Here is a 10,285-nt window from a genome sequence, read left to right as displayed (position 1 = left end):
TGAAAATCTGACAAAATACCGGCTATTTACAATTTTGTTCCCACGAATTCGCCGTTAGTAAAGCTAGCCGCAGTGAGCAACGCACTTCCGGTTATGCCGTTTTGACTGCTCTCGTCCCGTTAACGGAATTTGACCGTTCAAATGGCGATGGGCGACGTCACGTTACGTTGCATCTTGGGTAGTTTGAGTGTGACAAGTAACCTCATGATGAATACTCAACATTTCGGCGAATCTAGTATGCATCTAGTGTACATCCGGGAACTTAAAAAAGTATGACTAGTAGGAATAGTAGGAGAAGTAGGCGGTTTCGAACACAGCCATAGACAGCGAAAGCACAACAAGAAAGATGGCGGCGGCAATGGAACAGCGCTCGTTTGATTCAGCCTTGGCATCAGTTTTGGAAGAGTCCCCTCCCACCAAAGCTTTCTGTCGCGCTTACTACGTCACAGTCAGTTGCGCTGATTGGTCAGAGCGTTGGCCTATAGGCACAGACACGGTTTGAAAGACAACGGGTTGTGCTCATCAACAATGTTCCGTTGTATCCATTGATCGGAGCCAGACTAAATTAGACATCCAATCCATTTAGGCTGGTTTATCAGGCTAGCTGGGAGCCATTTGGATGGCTCCCCTATTGTGACGTCACAATAGGGGAATTTGCATTTACCTGTCGAGTCCCCACCCACTCCCCACCCTCTACATTAGTTGAAGATCTTGTATCGAGCATCGAGCATAGGAGCGCAATGGCTACGAAAGGAAAATCACAAGCGTTGTGTTGTTGGCTGCACCTGTGGTGCGTTTCTGGAGAGTGTCCAGCAGCAGCTACTGTCTCTGCCGGTGATACCTCCCGGTGGTTTTCACAGCCACGAACAGGTCAGCCTGTGTGAGCTGCTCCACCGGGGCCGAGGGGGAGCGCTCCTCCGCGCCGGGCCGCTCACCGCGGCGACAGCAGCGCGAGGTACCGCTGTTGAGAAAACATGTGGAAGCCTGCCTGGGGACCGAGGCTGCCTTCAGCTCAGCGGGACCTCGCGCTGCTGTCGCCGCGGTCACCTGTCTGCTGGTGGCCGGGAGGCTCGTCCTCACTGGCGGACACCAGAAGGAGCTGCTGGCTGCAGGGGGCGCGGATGTTTTCTCAACTTATTTCAGGCGGCTGGCCCGGGAGAGGAGAGCGGCGCGGCGCGGAGGAGCAGCTCACACAGGCTGACCTGTTCGTGGCTGTGAAAATCACCTGGAGGTATCACCGGCAGAGACTGGAGCTGCTGCTGGACACTGCAGTCTCCAGAAACGCACCACAGGTGAGTCAGGCTGGAGACTGCAGAAGCTCTGCACTGAAAACAAATGAACCCTTAATTCATAGGGGATAGATAGATAGATAGATAGATAGATAGATAGATAGATAGATAGATAGATAGATACTTTATTGATCCCAAAAGAAATTAAAGCATCCAGTAGCAAGACATAATAAAGCAATACAAATGTTTATACAATTATAAACAATCTAAGAATTTAAAAAAACAGTTTAAAAATACACTCTCAGAAAATAAAGGACAGAATTGTACCTTTAGGGGTACGATGGCTTGTCACTGAGGCAGTACCCTCTGAAGGTATAGTTTTGTACCCTTATACTGAAGTAGCCTAACACAGACTGTCTTTTGTACCCCAGCATGTAGAAAAAAAGGTACATATATGTACCTTTTACCACTTGAATACATATATGTACCTTTTGGACCCTCAAAACAAAAGGGTAAACTGTACATGCAGCTGGAGGCTTCTCATGAGCGGGGTGGGGCGTGGCCAGCAACAGCTTATTTGCATAAAAGTGACAGAGCCCTTTAAACGGCTCAATTTGGGAGAGACTGAAAATGGCAAGAATAGAGCTGGTGAAATCTCTTTATGTGAGAGTGATTTTGTGCAAAGAACTTAATGAACATGTTTTGTATAGACCATAGACCAATTCTAACTTGTTTAAAGAGGTAAAATATGTCTCCTTTAAGAGTCTGTGTGTACGGTTTTTCACCAGGATTTTCTTCTTTTTTTTTCTCCTGATGGCACTTGCCGGGCTCCATACATTCCTAGACTGACTGAACGTCAAAAGATTCAAACGAACTCGTAATCTTCACTACATTTAAGAACACAGTTGTCCAACAAAAACAACCGCTACAGGCATGGCATACATTGGCAGATGCGACTACCAGAAGACTAGATTTAAACATCGCATCACAAAGACACATATGGAAGCAAATCGTGATCAAAATTCAAATTCAAATGCATTTGCAGAAATGCTTTTTCATTTTAAGAATGTGGCTGCATTATTTGACTCATAAATAAAATGACTAATCAATCATCCTATTTGCATTTCAATTTTCTTCTTCAAGACTGCTCATTCTTTCACTTAATTAAAATGAAAAGGACAAAGACATTTGAGATTTCATTTTCAAAATATGCCTCAGCAAATAGATACCAAAATTCAATTTGAAATGTAAAAGTTGAAAATTCAAATGCATTTGCAGAAATGCTTTTTCATTTTAAGAATGTGGCTGCATTATTTGACTCATAAATAAAATTACTAATCAATCATCCTATTGCATTTCAATTTTCTTCTTCAAGACTGCACATTCTATGCCATAATCAAAAAGAAAACAAAGCGGACATTGCTTTTTCGTTTTCGTGGTCTGCATGCAAAATACTGCCCGCAATTCGAAAACGAAAAATCATTCTGAGCGGCGCAGGAGAGTGACGTCACGCCTGCTGACCGTGCTACCCATCATGTAGGCTACGGTAGGGGGCGGTGTGCACATTTGCTGTATGGACGCATCGCAGATCATGGCGCTCCCTGAGATTGCGCAAACATTGTTAGAGTTAGGTGCCCAGGTGGAGTCAAACAATATATCCGATTCTGATGCCCGTGACCGGGTTGAACGGGTCACAGAGAGCTTGGCTGCATACTCTGTTGTCACCGATTCAGAGGTTAGTGCAGCAAGGGCTAGCGCGCCGCGGCCACGACCGGCCATGACTTTCTGGCCGCGGCCATTACTGAGGGAGCAGCCATTAATGAGGCTGAAACAGTTTACGCGCGCTCCGTGAATGGGAATGCACTTCTCGGCATAACACCTCTGTTCACACGGCTATTAGGCCAACGGAGACTTCATAAATCATATATTCCATAACACAGGCTTAGATTACAACTAACACAAGAATGCAACTTTTGAAATAATGCAAATATTACTGTTATAACATTGACCATCAGATTTTACACAGGTTCATTAATGACGTTTATTATGCCTGTATTATTCACATGTAATTCTTTCATCCTAACAAAAGTATTTACCTCATGTCTCATACCCACCCCTCAGATTGTCCGACTGAGAGTTGGTGTTATTCCCTCCATCTTCGGCTTACAGGTTCACCTAATAAGAGTAGGTGTATCATCATAAGGCTATTAGCATTCATAAATTGAAATATTATCAATAACAGGGCGGGGTGAAATACTTATCCCTGTGTACGTGTGTGTGTGTATTTTTATATATTTTAATATTATGCTTCTTCATTTTAGCCAGAAAAGGGCAGGACTACATGTTCTTCCAGAAAAGCTGAAGAGAGCCTGTCTGTGACCACTCAGGATGACCCAGAAGCTTCAACCTCAAACTCACTAACTCAGCCTAATGATTTGAGTATTTCTTTTTTAAACATCATATCAAAATTACCGTTCTAAATATGTTAAAAAGCTACTTCTCAATATTTATACTGGTGGATGTTGTGGAACATGGTTTGTACTACATCGCAGGGTTTGTTACAGGCTCTCTTCAGCTTTTTTTCACATCTCTTCATGTAAATTAATAATACGAGTACAATTATGATAATCCGACAATTGTACAGTTTAGAATATTCCTATTCCTAACTATTGTTATGTTATTGGACATATATTCAAAAGTAAGGGCCGTGACTAATACTTTTGTAGTCAACACGAAAGACGGTTGGATACATTTTCTATTAACAATCTCAACTCATTATAGCCCAGATGAAATGATATAAAAATGAACCTGAAACTATGAAATTTGGTTATTTTAATTTTATATACAAATTTGGACTTGTTGAGATTCGCATCCGTTAATTCAATCAGGTAAACAAATTATGATGTAGTTATATCACATCATTCCATCACAGACTCTCTTTAAAGTACGACCAGCAGGGCGTGCACTTCTCGGCATAACACCGGCTATAAACATATCCTAGTTTAACGTTTGCTGGCTACGATTTTGCCGGCAGACACAAATACAGTACATCCCCCGACTCCAGTTCGCAACGTCTGTCTCAGCCTCATTAATGGCTGCTCCCTCAGTAATGGCCGCGGCCGCGGCGCGCTAGCCCTTGCTGCACTAACCTCTGAATCGGTGACGGCAGAGTATGCAGCCAAGCTCTCTGTGACCCGTTCAACCCGGTCACGGGCATCAGAATCGGATATATTGTTTGACTCCACCTGGGCACCTAACTCTAACAATGTTTGCGCAATCTCAGGGAGCGCCATGATCTGCGATGCGTCCATACAGCAAATGTCCACACCGCCCCCTACCGTAGCCTACATGATGGGTAGCACGGTCAGCAGGCGTGACGTCACTCTCCTGCGCCGCTCAGAATGATTTTTCGTTTTCGAATTGCGGGCAGTATTTTGCATGCAGACCACGAAAACGAAAAAGCAATGTCCGCTTTGTTTTCTTTTTGATTATGGCATAGAATGTGCAGTCTTGAAGAAGAAAATTGAAATGCAATAGGATGATTGATTAGTAATTTTATTTATGAGTCAAATAATGCAGCCACATTCTTAAAATGAAAAAGCATTTCTGCAAATGCATTTGAATTTGAATTTTGATCACGATTTGCTTCCATAGACACATACCTTTTCAAGGTATGTTTGAATAACGACGCTGAAGTTGGCATCCGATTCAGCATAAAGGGCCATTTCACTTCATTTTTTGCATTTTGATTGGCCAAATAAGGGTCCTGTATGGAAACTACATTACTTAGACTGCTCAAATCTGGATGGAATTATTCTAAAGAGGCTGTTGATTCATTAAAACCTTGTTTGTGATTCGTGAAACCTTTTTCTGATTTGTGAAAATGCAGAACAGGGCCATTTTATTGCATTTTTGTTATTCTGCTCACCCCGAAACAGGGTCCTGTATGGAAACTACATTACTTAGACTGCTCAAATCTGAATGGAATTATTCTAAAGAGGTTTTAGATTAATGAAAACCTTGTTTGTGATTTGTGAAAACTCATTAAAGTTACATTTTCACCCTTTTCTTAGGTCTGGATTGCATTTGATCTGTTCTAATTAAAAAACTACAACACCCCTAGACACTTCAAACCTGGACTGGATTATTCTCCTCTTCAAGATGAATGATTAAAACCATGATTGAGATTTGTGAAACCTTTATCTGATTTGTGAAAACTCAATACAGTTAGATTTTCACCCTTTTTTTAGGTCTCGGTCACATAACAACTGCTCTAATTAAAAAACTACTGCACCTACACACTTCAAACCTGGACTACATTATTCTCCTCTTCAAGATGAATGATTAAAACCATGATTGGGATTTGTGAAACCTTTATCTGATTTGTGAAAACTCAATAAAGTTAGATTTTCACCATTTTTATACATCTGGATTGCACTAGATCTGCTCTAATTAAAAAACTACAACACCTAGATACTTCAAACCTGGACTGGATTATTCTCCTCTTCAAGATGAATGATTAAAACCATGATGTGGATTTGTGAAACCATTTTCTGATTTGTGAAAACTCATTAAAGTTACATTTTAACCCTTTTTTTAAGGTCTCGGTCACATGACAACTGCTCCTGAAAATTACACCTAGTCTTCAATCCTGGAGTGGATTATATCTATGTACCTGGCTAAAGATTTTTAGCAGAATGTAACAAAAAATCAAAATAGGCCATTGCTTATTGGTATGACATGTCTTTGCTTAAAAATAACAAATGTCAAACTTGAAACTTGGAATAGCTTTATTTCACTGCTTTTTTTAATTTTAGGTGTTTGTACGCCTCTCAATTTCTCCATGAATCTGCATTAGTAGTGCTTGCCTTTCGCTGCAAAAAAGAAATGTTGTTATGAATAACTTAAAATAATTTTCTATATTCATATATATTATTTCATGTTGCTTCTATCCCTTTAATTATCTTACCTCTCCTCCATTTGTCCTTCCTCAACTTTTTTCACTGCCTCTGCCCTGTTCAGTCCCTTTTTCTCTTGCAGGGCCTTTATCGATGACTGCATGAAATACAAATATTTAATTTGTAAGACTCTTTGCAAAAAAACAATTACTTCACGTTTTCATAAGGGTAAATTACTGTCATGGTGTAGGTATTGGGGTTAGGACCCAAAGCTGACTAGAAAACAAGGGAGCTAGGAGGAAACTAGGAATACACAGAATCTAAAGAGAGAAGGGACAAGGAGGAAAAAACTAGATAACAGGGAACTGGGAGAAAACTAGAAATGCACAGAATCTAAGGATGACCAAAATACTCCACAATAAAAAGACTGAAAATAAACTCAAAACAGAAATGATCTAAATCAAGACAGGATAATAAGGGAACAACCTAGGAAGGGAACTAAAGGGACACAGGTAATACACAAAAATATAAGATAACATCATAGTCAAAAACACAGAGAACTATTATACAAAATAAACCTTAATGTACAAAACAAAAGCCAAACCCGAGCAGTCTGTGACAATTACAAACTTTTCCTTTCTCGTTAGGCTAACATGTTTTATTATTTCACATCCTGCTTCTCTTCACCTCTTTCTACCTATTTTGAGCAGAATAACAAAAATGCAGTAAAATGACCCTGTTCTGCATTTTCACAAATCAGAAAAAGGTTTCACAAATCACAAACAAGGTTTTAATTAATCTAAAACCTCTTTAGAATAATTCCATCCAGATTTGGGCAGTCTAAGTAATGTAGTTTCCATACAGGACCCTGTTTAGTGTGAGCAGAATAACAAAAATGCAGTAAAATGGCCCTGTTCTGCATTTTCACAAATCAGAAAAAGGTTTCACGAATCACAAACAAGGTTTTAATGAATCAACAGCCTCTTTAGGATAATTCCATCCTGATTTGAGCAGTCTAAGTAATGTAGTTTCCATACAGGACCCTTTTTTGGCCGATCAAAATGCAAAAAATGAAGTGAAATGGCCCTTTATGCTGAATCGGATGCCAACTTCAGCGTCGTGTTTGGAATATATCTTTGAATATCATTTAAATAATATTTTATCAAGAAAACTTTTTTCCCCCAGAAATTAACCATGTTGGATAATATGAATTTAATCGGATTTATATGTTGAAAACTGCCTCTGACCTAAAACTAGCTAACTAAACCTAGCTAAAATTCGCTTCCGGCAAAGTTTGGCCAACAAAAAGATTTAATTTTAGCATACTTATGTGTACTTGCAGTCAGACTAATCTTTAGTAAAGTGTGGTAATGATTTGTTAACTTTAAAGGGGAATTCCTGTATTTTCAACATTAAGCCTCTTTTCTGAGTCGTCTGCAATGTTTTAGAACCCCCCTCACCGCTTTTTTGATGTTTACTGCTGTCTCTGGTATTTGCCTAATTTTGATTCTTCTCAACCTGCTTCAGAACGGCTAGTCATGTGCATGTCTTAAAAGGTCCGTAAAAGCACAATAAACGTCCGTTTTCAAAATAATCAACTCACCGGAGTGGTTACTGGTGTGCACTGGTAATCCATATCAAATTTCGTAGCGAAAAGTTGCTTCTGTCGTGTTTTATTTGACATTTTGTAAATCCCATTGAGTTGTATTGAAGACTGGATGTTCGTCAATAGCGGACATGTTTGTAGTTCTCTAGCACCGGAAATGCTGCTAGGTGTATTGCATTTCCGGTTATGACTCTTCTGACAAAAGCAGATTATCTCCATTTCAGCAGCAGCCAGTTCCTCCATGGTGAGATGAGGATTTTCCAGGGTTTGAAGATTTCCTGTGATGTTTTGTGGTGAGTTTCTGTGATGAATGTTATCTGAGCGAACATGAACACAAGTTGCTTGTTTTCTTTTTCTGCTAAGACACAAAAGCAGTCTCCTAAATCTGAGTATCCATGCCACTGCTCTTTTCAGATGAGTCCAGAGGAGAAATGATGGATGAAGTGTGTTACTGGATCCATGTTTTCAGTCATTACCTGAGTAGCATTTACAGTTATGCTCCTGAGTCTTTTGGTGAGATTTTTTCCAAACCATCAGGATTTCGTGGCCACTCTTCCTGAGACTGAAGAAGAAATTCAGGCCCAGACAGCCATGTTTCCTTTCGAAGAAAAGATTCAACTCTTAAACCCCGTGAAGCCATGTCTGCTGGGTTGGTAGCTGTGTTGACAAATCTCCACTGTTGTGCATGTGAGACTTTGTGAATTTCAGCAACTCTGTTGGCCACAAAAGTGCGGAATCTGGTGGTTTTGTTGTTTATGTATTTGAGCACAGAGGTGCTATCGGTCCAGAATATAGAATCTACCAATTCCATCTGCAGCTCTTTTCTCCACACTGTGTCCATTCTGCTTGCCATTGTAGCTGCAGTCAACTCCATTCGAGGGATAGTGGCTGGCTTTAATGGAGCCACTCTTGCTTTTCCCATCACAAATCCGCAGTGTGCTTGGCCATGGTCGTTATATAGTAGCAGATAGCTAACAGTTCCATAACCATCTTCACATGCATCTGAAAAATGATGTAGCTGAGCAGATGCAACTGTTCCAAAGTCTGTGGGTTTGAAGCATCTGTCAACCTCGAAGTCTTCTAGCTCCTGAAGCTTTTGAATCCAATGCATCCATTCCTGTACAGTGGAATCAGGTAATGCATCATCCCAACCAACCTTTTTAAATCTTTTCTTTAAGTTTAGTGTGCGTTGTTCAGCAACACTTCGGTTGTCCGGCATACACATTTCCTTTTCCTTTAAAGGTAAATGAATGCAAAAATGGCCTTCAACTAGTGTGGTAGATTGTGAGACCAGATCCAAAAACATCCTGTCTTCTTTTGACGGTTCCTTATCTTCTCTGACACACTCAGGGAAGTCATTTCTGAACTGTTGCTCCCATAGCTCGTCAAGTTTCACAACTGAGATCCTGTTGACATTGACTGTTGACTGTTCCTGAGCATCATCATCCCTTTTTCCCAGTGGTCCATTAACTGTCCAGCCAAGCATGGTTTTAACAGCATAAGGTCCATTTCCCACACTCTGTATAACCTCAAGTGGTTTCAGAGCCTTTGGCACGTCCGAGCCAATCAGCAGTTCTATCCCAGAATTAATTTCAGGCAGATGGACATTATTCAGATGAGACCACTGTTCGACATCTTTCTGATGTGGGATGTTTCCTTATGCACGGGCATAGTCTTCTGGGTGTATATACCTGGAAGATCACAAAAATGGCTGCAATCCAGTCCAACAACTTCAAGACCTGAAACAATGTTGGTTCCAACGACCTTTCTTTGACCCATGGTTCTCAAAAGATTACTTGACCTTCTTCCTTGGAGCTTAAGCTTAGTCATTAGGCCCACTGTACAAAATGATGCAGTGCTACCTGGGTCAACAAATGCATAAGTATGCACTATTGCACTCCCCTTCTTGGCTTTCACCTTGTAAAAATTGGCTTTGTTCTTAGACATTATGAATGAAATAAGTCTCAGTACTTTTCCATGATGACCTAAAGTGATCCAGGAATAGAAAGACAAAACAATTGGGAAAGCCTGGAATATGACGAAGCATGTTGAACCTACTCATGTCCAATCATACTCGGTCGAGTGTGAGTCCAACCCATGAGGCTATAAATACAAATGATAACCGGAAGTCGAGGTGCAGTCTGACGGACTTCCTGCGGGAGCTCTGTTCCACTGAGCCCAGCGCTGATATGCTTTGACGTGTGACTACAAATAAACACTTCATTTTCACTTGAATTACTCCGGTCCGTTCTTGAGCTTCCAATTAAAGAACCGAATCTAACAAAATGGTGCCGTGACCACGTGGTTGGTTGACTTATAGACCCCCGTGCGAGGGAAGACGGCTGGAGGTGATCGGAAGGACGACTTTTTTCAGACAATTTGAGGCGCCAGAACTAAAGGTGAGCAGAAAACCTATTATACGACTAAATGTGAAATTTCTGCATATTGGGTAACCTAAAGGAAGTTGTCTGAATTAAGGTGTACTCTGATCATGTTAAATCCAAGTGTGAATGTACTGTCTGATATTTGCATTGAATGGTAACACGTCAAGT

Source organism: Odontesthes bonariensis, chromosome 24 (assembly GCF_027942865.1).
Source record: "Odontesthes bonariensis isolate fOdoBon6 chromosome 24, fOdoBon6.hap1, whole genome shotgun sequence".
Lineage (NCBI taxonomy): Eukaryota > Metazoa > Chordata > Actinopteri > Atheriniformes > Atherinopsidae > Odontesthes > Odontesthes bonariensis.
The sequence above is the reverse complement of the archived record's forward strand: the minus strand, read 5'-3'. Positions refer to the sequence as shown.